We start from the raw sequence: 23,495 nt of genomic DNA on the forward strand, positions 1-23,495 counted from the left end.
GTGTTCTCTCAGCCTATCTCTGAAACTTGTCCAATCACTGCACGGTCTGGCCACTTGACTGTGTGGAACTGCTCTGTTAATATGGCTAAAATTGAGTTGACTCTGTCATGGTTGATTTGTTTGTGTTGAGAATTTTAAAAATGCCCTTTCGAGACAAGAAGCTGGAAAACTCAAGCAGATCTCTTCAGTCAGTAGAGAGAGAGCTGCCTTAGAGCTATCTGAAGTCGCTCATTCTTTCGCAACTTTTTGCTGCCACTTTTCCTCCTCATGCACACTTCACTGCTTTGCCACCCCCACATCGTACCTCCTACTTTACTTCTAAAAACATCCTCTCATCTAATTATTAATCCTAAAGTGTCGGTGCTTCAGCATCTTCACTCCAAGAAGACAGTGCTAAGAATAGTATCAATCTAAGCCAGCAGAGGACACAGAACTGCATGACTCTTAATACTTTCTTGTAGAGTGTGCACTCCTTGTAGAAAGAAGTCTCAGCGTTTAGATTATTAGGCAGCTTGTCACCTTAAATGTATTGGCAATATAGAGAAGACCATGGGCGTTAAAATTCTTTGGGGATAAGATTATTTGTTTCTTAGTGATTTCAATGAATGCAAATTCAGTTACACTGAAACATTCATGTGCTTTCATGAAGAAACTATTTTCCTTTCCTTTAATGGTCATTTTGATGTTTAAAACAAATGATGGGCTTCTAAAAGATTATCCCCCTGTGGTCTGTGGATTTTGGTTGGTGATTTTGGATAGGATTTTGACTTAGAAAGAGAAAAGTTAATAACCTGAGTTGCGGTGGATTTGGGGTACATCAGTTATTTATGCTTTGCAAATTAAGTAAAGCATGCCTGAAACTAGAAATAGAGATTTATTTAGGAGATGGGATATAGAATGTGAAATGGGGTTGGTGGAAGGCTCTGATTTAAGGAAGGTAAATTCCTAGGATCATTTAATAAATCTGTATCAATCACTTAATATATATGTTAGACCCTCTACTATATGCTAGGAATTCTAAGTTGAATAAAATGTAATCTGAATTATGAAGTAATTCCCAGACTACTGGAACAGATAAACTTATTTAAAAATATGTTTCCAGCAAGTTGGAATGGGCTGTTTTACTGGTCAGAATTTCAGAAAGTCCCTCTAGTGTCCTAACATCGAGGTCTCTTTTCTGTCCCAAGCAAGCACCCTCTGTACTTCTTGCTTGCTTCCTGTAAGCCCCAGCAATTCATTTTAATTTCCGTTCCTCCCACAGCTTCGCCACCTGCTAGTCACACCTGGGTTCCTTTCTTTACAGTCTGGCCAACCTGAAAACTGGAGGAAGTTTTTCCCACACTACACTTCCTTAGAATCAACGAAAATAAAAACATGAGTGCACTGTGTTTTCATCATTTTTCTGCTAAAAATCATTAAGAAACAGAGGGTACCAAAACTGACAAAGGTGCAGTAGATACAAGAGTTAAGAAATCTTACAATATTCTATAGGTGGCTATTCTGTCTACTGAAGGAAATCTCTTCCCCATGAGGTATACCAGAACCTCAATGTAACTTTACCCACCTCCCCTTTTTTTTCTATTCAGGAAAACATCTTCAGATGCAAATGGGGTGAGTAAGAGTGACATTATTATAGAAATAATTTTATTACTGGGATTAATATAACTGACAGAGAAAACTTACCCTAAATTATTTTTTTAAATAAATCATTTGCTGTCATGGTACTTTATCATTGCGTCTAAAATACTAGTGTGTTTTAACACTGATTTAGGACTGCTGTTTTAGAGTATTGCTTAGACTCTCAGGAACCACCTCCACCCTTAGTGGATGATCTTGAATCAGATCATTATTGGGTAGTGTACCCTGCTCAGGATACTGAAAATACCTGGCTGTTTTCATAGCTGCTCTGTGAAATACTGCATACCCCTTTGCTGTCTTTTTTTCCCTAAGGTGGTACTCATCCCTCTTCCCTGGCCTTCCTCTCCAATACTAAGACCCTGGAACTTTAAGTGGTAATTCATGTCTTTGGAAAAAACTGGTGAGCCATTCCATCTATTTACCCCAACAAGGAGAACCTATTTGCTTTGCTACCCAGAGGGCTGTGGTTAGGGAAAATAAGAGCAGGAGGTGGGTATCGCCATTCTTAGAGCTAACGATGATGAGAAGAAAAGAACCAAAGTCCAACTAAATACTTGGGGTGGAGAGAATAGAATGGAGTAAATAGGAAGCAGAAGATCAACTGGGGCCACCCAGGGGCACTTTGCCCTCTTGGTTCTAGAGCATAAGAGAACCCTGTTATATTTATCGCTATCCTTATACTTTCCGTTATAAGGAAATGGTGACACACTAGTGGATAGACTACAGGTCTGTATAATTAAAAAGCTCCAACTCCTTCAAAATTTCATTGTGTAGGCCTCTCTGCCAGTTACACGGTGCTAAACCCATTTCTCATTTAAACAAATCTATGAGGTTTGTATTATTGTCCATATTTCAGAGATGAGAAAAGAGTTTAAGCAGCTTGCTCAAGGTCCCACAGTGTAACTAAGCTGGAATGGGAATTCAGCCCACATGCCTCACTGCTATCCTCCACTGCAATACTTCTGTTGTGTCTTTGATCTCAAATAAACTATGGATACTGCGTAAAAAATATGAGGAAAAGGCAGTATTTTATGGGCTACTTTCTTTTATCAGATTTCATTTTGTGCTGCTTGAAAACAAAATATGAAATCAGTGATAAGTCATTTTTTAATCAAACGGTGAGTTCAAGGACAGACATTTTAGGCTGAAACTTTATAAATCATTGTACAGGTGTTAAAATTGGTAAACATAACTTTTTATCAAAATACCCAGGTGACCTATATGGTCGGCAAACAGCATTTCTTTGTTTCTCAAAAGATAAACCAAATACATTTCACATAGTCACGTGTATGTACCCACACAGAGACACACAGACACAAACCAAACAAGGAAAACCAGGCATGAGTCTTTGTTTAGCTCTACCTGTGGACTTTGGACTTAGAAACTATTTATAGAAATGGTGTTTCCGTGATTGATAGTCTAATCATAGACATTCATTTACTTATGGAAGTTAAATAATTCCTTATAATAGTTTACAGTCTGACATTCTAGTTGCAAATTGAAGACAGAACGAAAATAACCTATTTATGGGCGACCCATCTGAGACAAGTGCCTTCTTAAAACAATAGTTCTAAAGGAACTTGACAGGGGGATGAATATATCTCTGTCCAATTTGAGAATGAAAATCCCCTAATTATTTTTAAAGCAGTGACTTTTAGCTTAATTTTTTTCTTTTAGTTCCTTAATAAGCAATTGATTTTTTTTTTTCCTAGAAAACCAATGGATAGAAGCACATAGAGACTTTGATCTTATTACTGGAATCTTTTCATCTATCCAAATTGTCTTTACCACCTAGAGAGCTCAAAATCTGAACTCAGGGTTTCAGGAAGTACCACAGCAGAGTGCACTGCTTTTCACTGTGCAGTAGATTTTCAATCAATGACATATAAAGTGGTAATCAATTGTACACAAACTTTTTATTATAATAGTTATGAATTTCTTTTAATATAATATATACTAAGAAAAAATTTTAGTATATTTTTTAAAATTTATGGTATGAAAACTATATAACTGACACATCAAACCAGTGCCTTCACAGATATTATTTCTCAGGACTAGGCTAGTATTTTCAACTGGTGTACCAAAGTCAATTTATTGAAAAGTATTAAGTAAGAAATAGTTTAGATAAGAAACATATAAAGCAAAAATCATGAGAATGGTATGCGAGAATGTCATAATCTATGAAAATGGTACATGGAGTCTGGTCATTGCCCAAAGTACTTTGGATTTTCTCTAGAAATGAGAGGATTATTCAGTTCTAGCTCTTATTTTTATTTTTTTAGTCTTGCTTTTTTTTTTCTTCCTTCTTGAGCTTGTTTTCTGAATTTTAGGTCTCTTCAGCTTATTTTGGATCTTAGAGTAAGACTGTTTTATTTCCCCCTCCCCATCACCACCAAGCATGTATACATTCATTCATATACAAATATACTCATTAAACAAACCTCTTAGAGAGGGTTATGCACCAAGCAGTGCAGACATGTAAAAAAGTCAGCGGTCAATAACTCTGACTTCTGTGTTAAATGAACATATGTGTGTGCGATTCCCGTTGAAGTAGAAGCCCTTGAAAACCCAGGACTTCTGCCGTTATTTTTCCTTAGTTCTTTCTAGATGACTATGAGATTTTCAATGGAAGGTCCCTTCATTGATAAAATGCATTATCAAAGTTTATGTTACAAATTTAAACTGTGTAGCTATACATCCAGAATGGGGTTATACATTAGAATGGGCAAAAAGCATTTCTACATTTCATAGTTAGGCTTAATTTTTTGGCCATTTTGATGTAAAGGGGGAAATTAATACTTTAATGATTTTGGGATGGAGAGGATTATGTCTTTGGTCAGTTAGAAATTTCTACAAGTCTGAATTAAATGAGGAATTCTAACCTTTTAAAGTTTTTTTTTTTAATGAACCACATTGAAGGGGGCATCAAGTTCAATAGACTTTATTATATTTTTCTGTATAATTTACTCCTAAATAAGTGATGTAGTTAAAACTATCATTGCTACTATTAGTCCTTGAGAAGATTTGCTAAAATGTTTTAAAGCAATTGAATGTGGTGAATATAAACTGTCATAAACATCTATTCAATATCAGCATAGCTGTTTTATGTTTGCAACAATTCATAAGTTTTGTTATAATGATGAATAGGATATACCTGTGGTTTCCTGCTGGAGTTTCTATATAATAGTAAAAAAAAAAAAAAGGCATCAGAGGAAGTAGTTGGTTTTGGTTGTTTGCTCATACTCTGCTGTTCTGTTCTTTTTGTAAAAAACAGGAAGCTAAAATTTGTTCCTTACTTAATTCAATTGTTGTTCAATTGAATCAACAGATAAAGGACTTATCTGTATGCCAGTGTGGGAGAATACAAAGATGAAAAGATGCATCACTGCCTTTAAGGATCATCAAATCTCAATATTAGATATTCAAGAAGTGAAGTGCTCAGGGCAGTATTTATTGATTCTCAATGCACACACATTATAAAATTAATTGAATTCTTTTCAAATTTTTAATATTTACATTTGTCATGACAAGATGTAACTTTCACATTAAAACCTATTATGATATCACATTAAGACCCACTTTGAAGAAATAGCTAGTTCGCTCAGGCAGTTTTAACTGATTATTGTATTTAGGTTCAAATTAGATTGTTAGTTTTTCTCTGATCTCTGGTTATAGATCAAACTCACAATTCTCCAAGCCCATTAGTTTGAGGAGAGTTGAGCAAAAGAATATATTCCTAACTAGCCCCACTCTCAAAGATGAGGAAAAATAAAATGACCTATTAAGGTTATAAATGAGTACTATTTCATTTGATACTATCATAAATTTATAACAAAAGTCATGGTCAAAAGAGTATTTTAACCAAGTGCATACAAATTCTGAATAGAAAATATTTAATGGAAGCCATATCATTTAGGAGATAAGAACCACTATGGACAATGTGGAATAACCGACTTACTATAAATATTAGATCTTACACAATTGTGGGAACGTATAAAGATGTCTATGGAAAGGGGTTACTTTTGCATCTGGTAGGTTATGCAGAATTGGCAGTTTGTAAGAAAAGCTGGTGAAGTGGGGCTGAGCAAGGGCAAACTGGAACCTGCAACAAAAACTGAAGCCCATAAAGACAACCCAGAACCTGTGTTTGACTCATACCTCCTCCAAACGCAACCACCTGGGAGCACAGCTGAAGGGGCTGGCACCCTTCTCAGCAAAGCTGTGCATGCACCTGGCTCAGGAATTGAAGACGATCTGGTGGAAGTAGAAGGACCTGTAGCCTGGCTCTTAACTAAGCAACCTGGTGAGCCAGGAGATCAGAGAGCGGCACCTGTTGCACTACACTCACCTTCAGATTGTAAAAATGCTGCCATTCAGCAACACCTTCCAAACCTCACATAAATTTCTCTTGTGGCCAATCCTAACCAAAAGCTATTTAGGGAAGAGAATTCTTGGAAACAGTTTCCATCTGAGCTAAATCGATACAGTACAAAACCACCACAGAAGCTAGGTAATAAGAAAAGAAATGTTTACGGGTCAGAAAGTCCCCTATGAGAAACCTTTCTACTGAAGGATTTATAATACAGCCTACTCATGGATTATGTTTAAGAAGTTTTTTTTGGCAGGCTGATAACAAATTCTTCTAGACAACTATAAATGGTTGAATTCCATTTGAAAACTGAAGTTTCAGAAGGAATAACTGTAAAGGCAATTTGAGGTTTATGTCATTTAAGTCACCGAGCTCATCTCTTCAAAATATGTATTACCCTCAAATATAAAAAGGAATGAGAGTAACTCAGCACATGGCAGGATGATGTAGTGACAAACTTGTTTTCTGCCATGATAGATTCCAAACTTCATTTTTAGATTTCTGTAGGTGCCACAGAAGGTTCATCTCATGTTTCATAGAAGCACTTTTAGAAAGAAACTGCCTTGCCACTATTTCTTTTAATTTTAATTTTCGTTTTGTTTTGAGCCTCTACTTCTTCTATAAACCTATGCAGTGGGCGGTGCCTTGTGAAGTGTTGAGCTTACCAGTGGTAGAAGTGTTCAGCCAGGTACTACAGCCAGGATCTTGCCAATGAGTGGGAGATAGGCCTGTGAATATGCTGAGGATCTTTCCACTTCCAAGATTCTTTGATTCAATGACTCAACTTTTTTGCTCCAACTCACTCTCTAAATGATGTTTACAGGTAGAGCCCCCATAATTCGAATTTTTTTCTCTTTTACTATTAAAGTGCATTGAAATGTAAGTGATGAATTTGTAAAATTAATTAATCCACTACCTGTTACTTAGGTACTAGTAAGAAAAATTGCTGTTGACATTGTTTGCATTTGACAGAACCTTCAGTCTTGTCTTTCCTATAAGGCACAAGCAATCCATTACTCCAATATTTCAACATCACAGTCCTATTTTCCAATGTTTTCATTTATAAAGCAAGAAAACAGAAATCTATAATTTAGATAAGTACCCATAAAAACACAGGCAAATGGAAAAATCCATGAAAAGGGGGAAGTACATAGTTTTATTAAAATTCCATTAAGTTAGAACATTAGATAAAATTAGGCAATACTGCCTTATGCTTTGGACATGTTGTATGTTTAATCTAATCTGACCATATAGAAGTGTTTATTTAAGTAGCATGTGTTATTTGCCTATTGCAAATTCCTGTACTTAGGGTGGCAATGCAACATATATGCAAAGATGAATCAGATATATTCCTTACCCACAAAGGAATATATAATCTAGTGAGGGAGATAATACAAAGAAACCATTGAAGAGAGAGGAAGAGGTGTTGAATGTGAACCTAATATGGAAGTGGAAATATTATGATCTTTAAAACATGGGGTTTAAAAATTCTATCCCACTCTACATACCTAGAATGAAAAACAAAAACAAAAACATCACCCCAAAAAACCCTGAAAATGCCAAGTGTTGGCAAGGATGTGAAGCAACTTGAACTCTCATGTTGCTAGTGGGGATACAAAAATGGTTCAGCCACTATGGAAACAATTTAGAAGATTCTTATAAAGTTAAGCATTCTTTTACCATATGGCCCAGCAATCCCACTCCTACTTACCAAAGTGAAATGAAAACCTATGGTGACACATAAACCTGTTTATAGCAACTTTACTCATAGTAGTCCCAAAAAGGAAATAACCCAAATGTCCCTCAACTGGGGAGTAAATAAACAAACAGTGGCATATCCGTGCAATGCAGTACTACGCAGCAGCAAAAAGGAATAATTAGTGATACGTACAACGTGACAGATGAATCTAAAATATATTATGCTAATAAAAGAAGCCAGACACAAATGGCTCTGTACTTTTATATTTATATGACAGTGTGGAAAAAGCAGAATTATAGGGATGGAGAACAGATCAGTGGTTAAGGGTAGAGGAGCGTTTGCTACATAAGGGTAGCATGAGGGCATTTGTTGGAGAGTTGGTGGAACTATTCTGTATCTTGACAGTAGTAGTGGTTACCCAATTGAATTGCCCAAGTTCATTGAACTGAAAACCAAAAAGGATAAATTAAAAGTTGACGTAAATTTTTAAATTCTTATTAAAAACTTTCATATCAGAAGCGTGGTCAATAGCTGAGCATCCCTCTGGCCCTGGGGTCATAAAAACAGGCCACATGGAGAAGCTACTAATCCATTCTCTGTTTATTGACAGAGAACATTGTACAGAAGGAACAGATTAATACACTGACGTCCAGAAATCTTCGGTTACCTTCTGTCTAAAAACTTTCTTTAAGTGGATGGAAGCAAGTATGGGACCCTGGATGTCAGGTGAAATTCACTTGCTAAAATAATGTTATAAATAGTGTTATATTAACCATCTGGTAAGCCTGTGTGGTTGTAATGGGTGCTTACTCTGTCCGCTATAGTCTGTGAGTAGGGCTTGCCACTTTCCCACCCCAAAATCATAGCCACAGGCTCTGAGAGAAATTATTTATTTGAATATTATTTATTGAGGTCTTATTATATGAGAAGTGCTATGCTGCATGTTATGAGGGCCAAATATTGAACCAGTTAGAGTCCCTATCCAAATGGAGCTCATAACCTAGTGTGAGAGATAAGACATGTGCCTCAGAGATAAGATATGGTGAGAGGAAGACGCTATCCCTTCCTGCCAACTCTATCATGAAAGACTTGTTTTATGTAGAGTGTGACTTTTGTCCTAAGATTTCAAGACTCTGATAGAGCCTAAGCCTTTTAAGAAATGGATCTTTTGGTCTTATTCACTGTTTATCCCCAAACGTAGCTCAGTCCCTGATACCCTATTGATATAAAGTTAGTGTTTTAGAATTAATTAATGAAAGAATGAAAAGTCAGATAGCATTTTCAAAGGCAGAGAGTGTGCTTTCTTGGGGTCTTTGATGTGAGCGGAGAAATGCAGGAAAATGCTTTAAGCATGTTTGAGAAACTGTAAGTAGTTCAATTTGTCTAGAATATAGGGAGATTCTGGGGAGCATCACTCCAAAATTGAGTTGGAAGCAAACTGGGATATCTCGAGTGTCAGGCTAGGTAATTTGAACATTTTTCAGCATATATAGCCACCAATGGATTTTGAGCTGAAAATGATATGATAATATCTCTGTTTTAAAATTCAATTGACAGTGATTATTAATGATTATATAAGTTGTTTTGGAGCAAAGTAGAGAGACCATTTCTGAGACAGCTGTAACTCAAGCTTGACTTGGTAGAGGCAGTCATTGAAATTTTGCACCTGGAAAACAAGAGTCAGCAGACCTGGGATCAAGTCCTAACTCTGCTTCTGAACTGTGAGACATACCACAGAAGTTTCTGAAGCCTCAGCATTTGTATCTATGAAATTAATGTAGAAACTATAAGAAATAATGTGCTTGGGAGCTTTGTATATTTAGAAGAGCCTTGTAAAGTAAGGGGTATGGTTTTTCAAGTCTTGGCTATTGAAAAGTAAGTTGCAAATATTTTTGGTAAAGATGTGATAGCAATTGGTAACTGCATGAACATAGGAGGTGAGGGAACAGAAACTTACAAAGTGATCCCAGAAATTTAAGCCCACCTTACCTGGGAGAATGTTGGTGCCATTAATAGACAGAGAGATGTCAGGAGGGAAATTTCCTTTTAACATCATGCTATCAAATCAAATGTTGGACGTTGAGTTTGGGAAACTGGCTCTACATGCAGGTCAGCTCTCTGGCATACACTTTTAAAATAGAGGACCCAGAACGTGGGGACAGGAGCGATGCCTGTAATTATAGCTATTGAAGTTGGCACTATTACATAGCACAAGAGTGAAAGAGATTACCAAGGATAGGCAGAGGAAGAATTCAAATTCTGGTAAAATACAAATTCAGAGGCTCAGAGAAGGAGTAAGTTTCATCTAAGGCTACAAATGGACACATGGTAAAGTAGAAAGTCAACAAAGAGCGTCATGGAGAGGTGATCATGTGGTGAAACATGATGCCAGGAATAAGGTTCAGTTTCCTCATCTTAAAATTCAGAAAACAATTCTTTCTTTCTGGATTGTTGTAGAGAGCAAATAAGGGACAGCACTAGTGCAAAATCCTGTACAAGCAGGCTTAAAAATAGTAGTTATTATTATGATTGTTGAAAAATATTAATTCTCATTTTCGGCATACTTTAGGAATTTTTAAAGATGTTGCTTAGACCTTTGGAGGTTTGTATGTTTGTGATGTTGTCTTTTTTTTTAGATAAATCATGTCTAAATTTGCTGCAGAATAATTTCCCCTGTCTTTTAAAGGGTAAAACATAGTTCAACCCCAGTTTTAGAAGAGCTCATACAATTCTGACAAAATAATATTGTTTTTAGTAATTCTCATGGGGTGCACTGCCTGAAAAAACAAATTTCCCTTATCCAGGCTAAAAGTGAATCATATCAATGTACACAGGGTAAGAAGAACTTGCTCATCTGCTTTTCTCTGCCCCAATGTGGAGTATATTAATGCTACATTTCAGTTCTGACGGTGGCAGTGAGACGTTTATGACAACTTAATTAACCCAGAAAATCATAAGTGAAGGGGATCATTTTTTAAAACTTGGATACACACACTTTCACATTGTCTGATAAATTAGTGACCAAGTCAGCTTAGAAAAATTGTCAAATCTATTTGCATCACGTCAATTATTCTTTGATTTAGATATATATAAGAAGTTGAATGTCTCTGTTTTGATCCATGCTAGAGCCAGTTTGCTTTGCCAAGGCGGGTGGGGTAACCTTTCCTCCAGGATCACACATTGTGTCTCATCTCACATTGGACACCTCGAAAATGTTTGCAAATAAGGAGACACAGTGAGAAAGCTTCAAAGACTCAAGGATGTCTTCAGTTACTCTGGGTAAAACTGTCCAAGGAAGGAGCAGGATACAGTGATCTTAAGACACTTGTGACCGTGAAATTTGGTGTTACGTTCTTCCATGTGTTCAAAAGGGTAAATCCCTCAAACATCTTAGGAACTCCCAAGAAAATTGATAAAACACTTTTTTGTCATCCCTTGATACAACTTTGATGGTCTGACACTGAGAAAAGAGCAAATTTTCTTTTATATTTGTTGAAGTCAGTAAAAATCAAGATTATTATAGAATCAGCCTATCAGTCTTTTAAAAACTTTACAGTTTATTATGATTTCTCTAATGTTCAAACATATGGAATCTTGAGACAATTTTATGGAATTAAATCCTATTTCTTAACCTGGTTTTGAAGCCTATTCATAATAAAGTGATGACTGGAGCCATGCTTCTCAACTAGGACTTCAATCCCACCCCCAACTCTCTTGCCTCATACTCTTTAAGTCCTAAACACAGTGGGCCACAAGGGTCCACCATAAGGGTATACCTTCCTGTCATTCAGTCTTTAGGCTTTTGCCTCTGCCCATAAAGCTCAGCTCTTAAAACTCAGCTCATACCCTTACCTTGTGCTAGAGTCAGGGGACCTACTGTCTAATTTGGTCGGAGTTTAGATGTATGAAACACAGTAGGCTAACTTCTGTAACATACAATGCCAAAATTTCAACGACTTAATGAAATAATGATATGTGTATATTAAAATGTCTTTATCAATGCCTCCAAATAGCCTTTTGAGTTCACGCCAGGGTTTTTTTCAAACATTTCTGCTCTGACACACCCATTGCACTTTCCTCTACAGGTCTAGTAGAAGAGTAATTTTTAGGAATATTTCTTCCCTACAGTATTCACTTTTGGAGGGCAGCAGCTAGCTTTTATGTATCTTTTTATATAACTTTTACATATCTTTGTTTAGCCTACACAAAACTTGGCACACTGCTTGTAAATTGAAAGTCTCAATAAATGTTTATTGAATTCAGTTCAATCTCCCATTAGTTTAGTTCGAATTCCTCAAGCTTCTAAGGATAGAGTAGTAGATTTTTAAAAATATAATTTGCTTTATTAGGTAATTTTGTCACACCACCTGCCAAATCCTTTTAAGATTTATAGTTTTTTAAAGTGTCTTTGTTTTTAGTATTTTTAATGTAATGAATGAAAGCGTTCTCCCCCAGCCCCTCCCTCAGTATTTAGTGACTTTTTAAAAAATTGATTTTGGTTTTCTGCTCATTCTGAAAGTCATCAAGCTCCCAGAATTAGTAACATGGAATAAAAGAAAAAGAGGAAATTAAAACACAAGAGGAAATGTTCATAGGAAATAGAAATAAATTGAACTTGGAGCCACATTTTAAAAAATAAGGGAAAAAAGGCAAAAAGAACTACAAAAAAAAATTTAAGTAAGTTTTCTGAATAGGAGGTGGAATCTCAGATGAAAAGGAAGCATTTCTCTTGCAGTAAAGACAAAATATAGGGAAGCAGCCGTGAAAAGTGGTTTCCACTGGAAGGGAAATGTAAAAGCTGTTCTGAAAAGCCCTAAAGAATAAGGAATGAAAGGTTGACCTCAGGATTTTGGGGTGGGGGGGTGGTCATTATACCGTGCTTTTAATGAACATCACCTACATGATAATTTCATCTGTACAACTTTAATAAGACAATCAGCAAAAACCATAAGAAGTTGATGTATTGAAATGAACATTTTCATATTTTGCAAAGTGGCATTCCTCCTGATTTCTACTTCCTTTCACTGCCGTTGTTAAAGCAATCAGAGAATGTAACAACTTCTCAAGCTTCTTGTTTTATTAATATTTATATATATAAGGAAAATAACCAGTTGTCTTACTTTGCTAAAGGCTGCCAATGCAATATCTCAGAAGCGTATTGCTTTTATAATGGGGATTTATTAGTCTAAAAGCTTACTTTCCACGGCTGTAAAAGTGTCCAAAGTAAGGCATCAGCTGTGGGCGATCCCGCACATGGCAGGGCACACTACCAGTCAGTCGCTGGTCTCTCCCTCTTCTCTCGGCCTTGTCTCTTCAGCTCTGAGCTGTTCGGTGGGCCTAGCCTTGTGGGGAGCCTCTTTTCTGTGCCCTTGTGCCCCGCTGATTCCAGGCTGCGGCCTCCAAGCCCTCTCCTGTCTCTGAGGCTTTTTTCTATGCCTGTGGCTTTTTAGTCCTCCGTTTATCAAGGACTCCAGTAAGAGGTGGGTCACATCTTAAGTTGCCAAAAGATCCTGCTTACCAGTCCACACCCATGGGAATGGATTAACTTTATGAACATACTTTTTGGGGGTCCATAAAGCTTCAACCATCACACTAGTTAATTCTACTTGAGAAAAAATTAAAGTGCATTCTTGGCTATGATTGAGTGAGGACCTCTATAAAAAGAAATATGTCTGAAAGTTGAGGGCAAAGAAAAAAGGAGAGAGAGCTGAGAATCTGCACAATTGATGAAGTCACACTAGAAAAAACAATCTAAATGAAAAACTAGTGCATTACTTTGTTTTCCACTGGGGATAAATTAAACAGTTTTGCAGCAGCAGAATTATAGTTTTAGGCAAATGAATGAATGTTCTAACAATCTACTTGTCCATAGCGTTTCCCTCCCAAACACCAGCTCCTCCACCAGTTCTTCCTGAATAGACTGATTAACTGTGCCCTTCCCAATCAGTATTAATTTTGGTTTGCCTATAGGTGAGTCCTGAGTCATTTAGAGATGATTAAGGAGAAAGGAGATGGTAAGATTTGCGAAAAGTCAAAAGAAGTCAATAGACAGCAGGACAAGTAGTAGAGAAGTTTGTATTGCACCCTCCGTATCCCATAGATTTTCAGAATTAAAATGCCAAGCTATCCACCTTGCTCTCTTAGTTATGCTGTGATTTTTGGAGGGGTGAGAAAAGGGAGGTGGAAAAGGGAAGATAGACTTGGAAGTGATGAGGTCATATTAGTAAGAAACCCCAAGTAATTCTACTGCCATTAATAACACCAATTATCACTCATACTTTGGCTGAGGCTCTGGCTTACATTCACACTGTGCAAACTCACTTTCCAGGCCTCTGACGGAGGGGGTATATTTGTCCCCATGCTAGAAGTGAGGAGACTTAAGCACTGAGGAGTTAAGTAATATGCTTGAGGCTGTCCAGCTAGTAAGTGGCTAAAAATGTACTCCTAGAAGGCGCATTCTAAACCACCATGTTAACATAGCCTCTCATATACAGACATGTTTACAGAAGGTAAGAAACATAGTAATTCTGAACTGCTTATAGTTCTCCAACATGGTTTTCGGCCTCCTGCCTCTGTTCATGCTGTTTCCTTTGCCCTGAGCACCTCTTGCCACCCACCCCCTCCTTCATGTGGCTCACTCTTCCTCTTCCCCGCTCAGCTGTCATCCTGCTCAGCAAACCTTCCCAGGGCCTTCCGCAGGGTTGGCTGGGTCCCTTACCTCACAAGCTTATGTTGGAGTCCTGTGAATACATCCATTGTACCTTTTACCACAGTATCCTGTCCCCTGTCTACCTCCCCCTGGAAACCTTGGCTCGCTCTCCCACCCCCTCATCCTTCACATTCAATCATCCTCCAGATTCAGCTGATTTGGCCTCTTCACTCTAGAATCCATCTCTTCCTCACTGTTTCTGCTACCACTGCCCTGATCTTCACGTTATTTTCTACAGTTGCCTTCTGGAAGCTTCCTCTCCCTCTACCCACTGGCCCCCATCAAGCCCTCAGTGACTGCGCATGACCTGAGGTGAAGGCATAAAACACCCTCGTGCCTCGTCGCTCCCTTTAGCCCAGTGTCCTGACAGATGGCTGCCTTGCACCCGCCAGCCTGTATCCAGCAATGCCCAAATACTTACTGTTCCAGCTGCTGACCCCACCCCCAACCACTCCTCCCACGAGGCACCTTTCAGGTCTGTCTTCACATCTGTTCATGCTTTTTTCACATGCACCCGAAATGCCCTCTCCTCCCCACTGGCAAACTCCTGCTCAAGTTCAAGGCAGCATTGCTGTTGCTTGCGCCCCGCCAGTGTCCTCACGAGGCCGGCTCTGTCCCGTGCTCGCTTCCCTCTGTTCCAGTTATCACTCTGATGTTTCTGTCTCCTGGGGGTGAGGACTGGTATGTTCACCCTTACTTTCTCAGTGCTTCGCGCTGTGCTTGGGATATCCAAACCATTCTATAAACGTTTGATGAATGAATTCATGAGTTAGTGTATGTGTTAAAATGTCACATATTTAAATACATATATAAATAATATTATTTCCACCTTTCAGGCCTGTTACCTTAATATTTCTTTTTTCCTTTCAATCTTCATTCCACCTGGAGCTGTCCCCCATTCCTGCCTTGTAGATACCATAATTTGTGTGCTTATTTACTCTGTTGCTGCTGCCTTTTCTTCCCAGTACTGCGCCAAGCCCAGGGTGCCTTCCTTGATGCCACAAGGAATTAGTCATTTTCCTCTTGTGTTACTGTTTAAATCCCTGGTACTTTCTCCCCCAGATGAGAACACTGAAGGCAGGGATTCAATCTTGGTCATCTTTGTGGCTTTCTAGTACCTGCCACAGGCGTGATACATTGTGTATATTGAACAATTGGGAAAAGCCCAAAAAATGTGTTTTGTTACTTTATTTTGCTGCGTAGGGATCAAGTGAATTACATAAATAATTATTATGAAGGCCTTGCTTTATCTTACCTTGTAGCCCCTGATTAAGCAAGAGTTTTTCCAGTCCCAATACTAAAGGCCTTAGATAAGTTTGTTAAGTCTTAACAGGTGATCTTAAGTCAGAACGTATGTGGATAATATTCTTATCACCTTTAGAGAAAAATGTCCTCTATTGCTTTCTGAGGGTAATATTACAATTGCATTAAGGGCAAGTGATCAGATTAATGCATTCTTAAAAGTAAGCCAGTCCAGCTTGGAATATATTTATTAGGGCACACAGATTTGTGAGGTCTTTCATGTAAACTCTGAGCCTGTGATCCATAGTTTCCATAACAGCAAAGTGGAGACAGCCCACTAGTCTTCCTCAGACTGTGAAGAGGTAATTTTTAGTGAATAAAGTGCCTATACCTCTGACAAATGGTTTCTAAGGCTAATATTCTATACATTTTTGATTGATCCTTTCTTAATGAGCTCTTAAATGTGGGCTTGTCCCAAAAAAGAATGCCAGCCATTCAAGCAAGTGAGAGATCACATCTCCTCCATGCTCATGCCAACAGACATGTTGTAATCATTCCTAACTCGTTTGTTTTATTGTTTACAATGGATATTTTATAGATATTCATATGATATTTATTTTTATTATGGACTACCAGTCAATTCAATAAAATTCTATCTATTCAAAGCCAGTGATCTGTGATTTGGGATAAGATGGACATAGTTCTCATCATTGTTAGTGAATAAAATTAAATCTCAGTAATAGAAATAGCTATCATTTTATGTTAATTTTGTTGGCAATGCATTAGGCATTGCAGGCCTAATGTGAGTTCTTAAATTTCCCACTAAATTATATCCAGTCCACTTAATAATCTGTAATATTTCATTTGAAGAAAATAAAATCACATTTCTTTTGAGGCACTTTTTTTCCTTGCTAGTGTTATGCAGTATACTAGGGTGACCAGGTAGGTACCTTCTGCATCCTCCAGAAACTTACCAGATAAAAGAACCAAACAATAATGACTACATAGCAATGCAGTATGTTAGAAATACACGAAGATGGCAGCAGAACAGAGGAGAGGCTCCTAAGTCAGGAGTGCATATGGCTCAGGCATGGGAAAGCTCAAGAAAAGCTTTCCCCAGGAAGTGAGTGCATTCAAGAAACAGGAAGCAGGTAACCCCTCTCCTGTCCCGCAGAGGGTGGGCGGCAAGGACACTAACAGCATGCACATGTGCTCCCGGTGCTGTAGTCTGCGTGTGTGAGTGGAAGGTGGTGGGCCTCAGACTCAGGCCTTCCCTACCTGCTCTTCCAGCACGATGTCTTCAGACTTGAACAGGTTTTGTACCCACTAGGTGGGAGCCACACGGCCTCACCAGCAGAATCCTGCAGCAGTTGATATGTCTTTGGATAACATAATCAAATTTGAATTGAAGGAAGGAAAGAAGAATTTTCCAAGACTAAGTGGACAACTCCAACAGAGTGATACCTCATAATTCAGGATGAGAATACAATGGGCCAATGTAACAGAATTTTGGCTTTGGTTTATCATAGTCTGAGCCATGGAGAAAGAGTAATGCCTGGAAAGAGACGTCCTTATGGGGTTGTTGTTGGCCTTGCAGCAAGGAAAGCATCTGTAATTCCAAAAGGAATTAGTCCTATGAATCAACCAACTCTAAGTGACAAGAATATAATAGAGCAACATTATCCTGTAATACAAAGGAAGGTAAACCTTCTGAGACAAAATGAAGTGCAGAGGAAACCAGTTGCAGTTCTCGAGAGGCCAAACTAATTAAACAGGAAAAAATAACATTCCAGCCAGTTTTATCAGAAGTGGAAATAAATTATGCCATCAGAAAGACACATGGCAGGCAAATTTTCTTTCAGAAGAGGCCTGAAGGTTTAGGACCAGTTGAGAACAGAACAACTGCTAGACAATGTGTTAGCAAAGAGAACTCTTCAATGTGAACTTTCACCACAAATGAAGGAATTTTACCTGTATGCCTTGACAGTCCTTCCTTGGGCATTGCAGTGCCCAGTAACTCAGAAACCAAGGATGCTGCACCCTCATTCTTGACAAAGTGGTAGCTATCCATATAAAGAAAGTTCCTAAAGTTTGACCTAAGTAGTGTTGCAAAATAGACAGAGATGACTTTGAATGAGGATCTGGGGTCCTAAAGGATCAAAGAGCCACCCTCACATTCAACAAAGGAGAAAGCGTTTGTAACCGTGGGATAGACCCCATGTCAAAAGGACTTTTTTGGTGATGACTCTCAGAAAAGTTTAGTTGCTTAAAGAGTTTGTCATAGAAATTCGAGAAACTTTCTTGCGAAATATTCACAAGGCTAAATAACTTTTTAGTTTTGAATTTTGTTTAAAGGTATAAAATAATGCCCTGAAAGAATAACAGGGAATATTATACCTGTCTGTTCTTAAGTTTTTCATGGTTGGCTCAGCAGAATGATCCCCTATTTGACTTCTTTGGTTGCTCATACAGCAGAAGAAAGACAAAGATAGATATTGATTATTTTTATGATAGTAGGACTTAGTTATGTCCTTTCATTTGCCTATTTTTTTTAGATTTTGCCATAGTAAATATTGGTCTTTGGAAATATAAGTAGGTCCCTTTGTTGCTTTCACTTATACTTTGGGTTGATGGAGTAAGTGGCAGTTGCCTTTTCTTCAGTAGCAATGTTTTTAAAAAATTCTTTAGAATTCCAATGTGTAGTTTTAAGGTTTATGGGACTATCTGGAACTCAGTTTTTTTCAGATATTATTAGGTTAATCCCCAAGATTGGTAAACCTTTAGTGAGAAACTTTTAACAAGAAATGTGATTCTAGGTATTAGCCTCAGGTTAAGATATTGGTGTTCAAAGGCTGCAAAGGCACGTTTACAAAGTTATCTTGTGGGGCCTCAGAGGAAAAGGTCCAATGTAAAAAATCTGACAGTTTGTTTTCGGTAAATGAAGAAAACATGAGAGGAAATAGTAGGCTGAAAAACAAGGTGAAAAGCTTCAAAACGCAGGTTATAGGTATTCTGTTTGGTGTAGTATAGTCTTGGGACCAGTGTCCACAAAGAATTTTTCTAATGATATTTTAAATAATCTTTACAATGAATTGAGTCCTTTAGATATTTTGGTAGTAAAATTAATAGCCATAAAATCCTAGACTGTCTTCTTATTCAAAAAGTTAAATTTTACAAGCTTTTAAGCTTGCTAAATTAAGCAGTATATAACAATAAAAACAAAAATATTCTTATCTGTGTCACAAAGGAAAAAAAATGCACAAGTGATAAGAGAGTTACATTATAATCTTTGCTTTGTACCTCTCACTCTGTTTAATGGTATAAAGTACAGGCATTTGTGGGGAGAAAATAATTTGGTCGTCCCCCCCCACCCCTACCCAGGGGTGAGAAGAGTTAGTCTGTTAGACCAAAAGAGTTCTCAGATAGTTGAACTCTTTAAGTTACAGTATGATGCCAAAATGCAGCAAAATATTCCAGCGACAAATAATAATTTTGGTAATCATGAAGCTTGACCTTTTGTTTTGCTATAATATTAAAACTTCCAAATAGGCATTAGTTTCTCAAGAGTGTAATGGTAGCATTGACTATTCCTATTTAAAAAATTACTTTATCACTCTTTCCTGCCTTGCATTGTACACTAAACTTCATTGTCACTCTTTGGGTTTCTTACTGGTCTGTTAAGAAGCTAGCCATGGAAAGCTGTCAATAACAGTTTCTTGCTTATACCAAGGAATTAAACCTGGTATGTTGCTAGTACTTCTGCTGATAAAGGATTACCAGATGTCAGTCACACTTACTCTAGTCTCTCCTTAACTATTTTCTGCATTTTGTAGAGACCAAGGTACCATTGTAAAATAGTCTTGCAGGTATGAGTGCTTGTGTTTGGTCCAGGAATAATACATTTTAGATTGATTAGAATTGCTGGTAGCTTACTTTAAAGCAAAGGAAAAAAACAACTGAACATGAGTTTGCTGTCTCAAGCAATTTGTGAAAATATGGTATAGAGGTAGTTTTCATTTTCCTGTTGAGTTATTTTAAATATTATTGTATAGAGCTATTATTAATGCAATTTTTAAAAAATCTGCCCAAATATTGACATTAAGTGCATCAAACAACAAAGTATCTTTGGTATACTAAGGTTTTGTTATTTATACATCTGTAATTTAATTTTCTTTTTAAAATATAAAATTTTGCCTTTGGTACAACTAAATGGAAACTGACTGCTAATATGTTGTATATACACTAAAGAATATGCTTTGTTGGAGGAAAAATTTCCTTTCTTGAAAGTTTAGCTGCTAATGTGGTTGTAGTCATCCTTTTTTAGTTCTTAATTTTTTGTTTTTTTTTAAAAGCAGGATGCAACTTAAAATTTTCTTTGCTTCAAGGTATATGCAAAACATTAATGCAGTGCATCACAAAACAAAAGTTTGTATTTAATGAGAAGGTGCTTTACACTGTACTTTTCGGTGTTTTTGGAAAAGTTATATTTTGATCTATTTCGTAGCTGTTTATTTTTTAAAAAGTAAAATGTTACAGGTTTCACATTAAAAAAAAAAAAAGTAGCAAGCAGCAAAGATGAAGGCAGAGAGGGCTGGACATGCTTGAGCAACCATGGATACTTCCCTGTTGTTGTATTGAAGGGCTGAGGGGCCCTAACAAGAGGTATGAGACTCAAGAGGTAACAGGAACCTCATGGTAAAAAGCTTTGTGTGCCAAGCTCAGGAATTTGAACTTCATCAAGAAATGTATGGGGACCTATGAAAAGATTTTATTTATGGGAGTTACATGTTATATTTGCGTTTTAGAGAAATCTCTCTGGCAGCAGTGTGGAAAATTGATTGTAGAAGGTACAAATTGGAGGCAGACAGATTATTTAGGAAGCTCTTGAAATAATTCTGGCAGGAAATGACAAGAACCTGCATTAAATCAGCAGTAAGGAAACTGAAGAAGAAGTGGATAGATACAGTAGATATTAAAGAGTAGGACCCATAGGACACGGTGATTAGTTAGATATGAGGAATGAGAGGAGTCAGACTAGAGTGGCTTTGAAGTGTCTGGCTTGTATCAGGAGAGGAATGTAACATTTGCTGAGATATTCAAGAAGGAGGAATATGCTTATAAGCAAAAATGGATGAGCTTTTGAACATATTTAATTTGATGTATCAAGAAGCGGTCACAGAAGAACACACAGTGAATGGACACAGAGAGCAGACGGGGGGTGGGTGGTAAGGGGAGAGAAATTAAAAAAAAAAAGAAGAAGACCTCTAAGTGAAGAGCTGCTCCTTTGGAGATTGATAGGAAGGTCTGGGGTGGAGATAGATTTGCGATTCTTGAACTCATAAGTAATTGAGTCCTGCAAGGAGGGTGGTAGAGTGAGAAGAGCAGAAGAACTGGGAAATACCAATATTTAGGAAATGAACTGAGGAAAGGAACCAAAGAAGGGCATTAATAAGGAGACTTCTGTAGAGAGAAGAGAAAAACCAGTGAGAGCGTATCACTGATAAGACCTTCAAGGACAGTGTGGTCAAAAGGTCAAATAGTGCAGAGAAGTCAATAAAATTGAGAGAAAAGCGTTCATGTTCTTTTTTTTTTTGGCAAGGTCTGGTCATCAGTGACTTTAGCAAGGGCAGTTTCGATGAACTGGCAGAAAGAAACAACATTACAGTAGATTTGCAAGTGAAAGTGCAGGAATGGAAGAGTGTATCTTCCGAAAAGTTGGATTGTGAGGAAATCAGAGCTATATGGAAACCAATAGCTACATGGAGTTTTAAGGAAGGGATTTTCCCTGATGATGATAGAAATTTGAGCACGTTCTGATTCACCTGAAGCAGGAAGACATGGGCTCTAAGGAGTCGCCTTGTGGGGAAAAAGGTAGGGACATCTCTTCCAACGAAAGGAGTATACTGAGGTCATGCTCTTAAGGCAGTTGAGGGATTTCTCATGCAACTTCCATTGTGAACTTGTTGTTAAAAGGAATAAAAATCTTCTTTCCCAATATAATGGACATTTTTGTGCCTCTGCATGCAAGCTCAGTGGGACTGTCAGTCAAGGTGCCTTGTCCTTTCCTAGTCACTGGCTAATTGGGCCTCCCTCCCAAGACTTTGAGTCATGAGCCTTCAAATTTATACAGGAATGTGGTGGGGACTAGGGATGATTAGAGTTCACTTGTCCCTCTGGCAGTTCTCTGCTATATCCTGGTTTCCACCCTTTCCTGAAACTCTGTTATTAGCCTTCCCATGAATTCTGTGAGCTTCTTTGTGTCCTTGGACAGGTCATAATGCCAAGACTCTGGAGCCACATCCAGGTTTGGCCACGTCCAGATTTGACTACATCCTGTGTGATCTGGAGCATGTTATATAACTTCTCTGTGCCTTTGCTTCCTCAAGTGGGGCTAATAACAGCACCTACTATACAGGTTGTTCTAGAAACTGATAGGTGTGATGCTTAGAATGGTGTCTAATCAAATTAAATGCTTAAGTGTTTGTGATTATTATTCTAATAAGTTTCCCTTTTGTGTAAGTTAACCAGGATCATTTGCTGCTATATGCCACCAAAGAATCTAATGGATGCCTCCTTTATTCCAAACTAGTAATATTATTATACTGAACTCGAAAATGTAGACATAATTAATAATTTCATAAGCATTGCCTATTTATGGAGATTTGGAGAGAGAAGGAGAATTTGAAAATGAATAAAAGCTTTCGTTTAAAAATCAAATAAGGTTAACCAGTGACATTAATGGTATGTTTGTATAGAATTTGAAGAGCTAAAATGTGGGAGCAGTTTATTAAAAATTATTTTGAAATATTGTCACTGCCCACTGGCTCTTAGTAGAAATGAGATTGATATGATAGTTCCTTTCTTTAGTAAGTTCATAAAACAGTGGAAAAAGCAGTGAACCAGAAATCAGCTTTGAACATTCATATCACTTGCATCCCCTGGAAGAAGCTCATTTTTTTCATTGGACCTCAGTTTCTTCACTCAGAAAATAGTATTAATGGTACTTCCCCAAAAGGGTTTTTATGTGGCTAAATGTGATGATGTAGTTAAAATGAATTGTAAATGGGAAAGTATCACAGAGATGGTAATAGTTAATATAATTGCTATTAATCTTAGTTTGTAACTATAAAGTATGAAAATCTGCTGCATAACAACCAAATCCCTCACAGTTTTAAACTCTGGGTGCTCTTCAGCTATATAAGTAGTATGTAACTTGTAAAAGACTTGCTTTTCAAAAGGTGACTCAACTATATTTGCTTGGTATGCAGAATTCATTTTCCCATTTTAAAAATTCTTAGAAAGGGGGCCCCAAAACAAGACCCATGGAACGGTAATTACAGCTTACCCACAGAGGCATAGATGAGAAAAAAATGCTCATTGCTGTCTGACACTGAGTTTCAAGATAGTTTGTTACACAGCAATAGCTAACTGGTAAAGTGGGTTTTAAAGCTATGGGATTAGGTAAGATTACCAAGGGGTAAAAAGGGTAGAGAAGAAGGCTGAGGAATAAGCCCAACAAACTCTGGCATGTAGATTAGAGAAGGAGGGGCTATCTAAGAATGACTGGGCAGAAAGAGGAAAAGACAGTAGACTGTGGGTCATGGAGTCTAAGAGGGAAATGCATTTTGAAGAAGAGATATATGCATTAAATGTTGCTAAAAGGCCAACTAAGATGAGGACAGGAAACATCTTTAGGATTTGTCCACATCAAGATCACCAGTGATCATAGCAGGGTGCTCATGGAATCTAGGGAGGAAGGCTGGGCTGTGGGAGCCAAATATTGGGCAGTTAGTGACAAGACAATAGGTCTAGGGAGCTCTGACTTCCGAGGCGAAGGA

General features: G+C 37.6%; 1 protein-coding gene and 1 pseudogene across 3 annotated transcripts in view; both read left to right on the forward strand.

The window, feature by feature from the left end:
- The window catches only part of GPRIN3 (GPRIN family member 3), a 63,873-nt gene that overhangs the window by 8,877 nt on the left and 31,501 nt on the right, over positions 1 to 23,495 (forward strand). The gene's annotated exons all lie outside the window — the stretch shown is intronic.
- Positions 5,677 to 22,017, forward strand: LOC101412519 (UAP56-interacting factor-like; annotated as a pseudogene).

Source organism: Dasypus novemcinctus, chromosome 1, assembly GCF_030445035.2.
Source record: "Dasypus novemcinctus isolate mDasNov1 chromosome 1, mDasNov1.1.hap2, whole genome shotgun sequence".
NCBI classification, from domain to species: domain Eukaryota; kingdom Metazoa; phylum Chordata; class Mammalia; order Cingulata; family Dasypodidae; genus Dasypus; species Dasypus novemcinctus.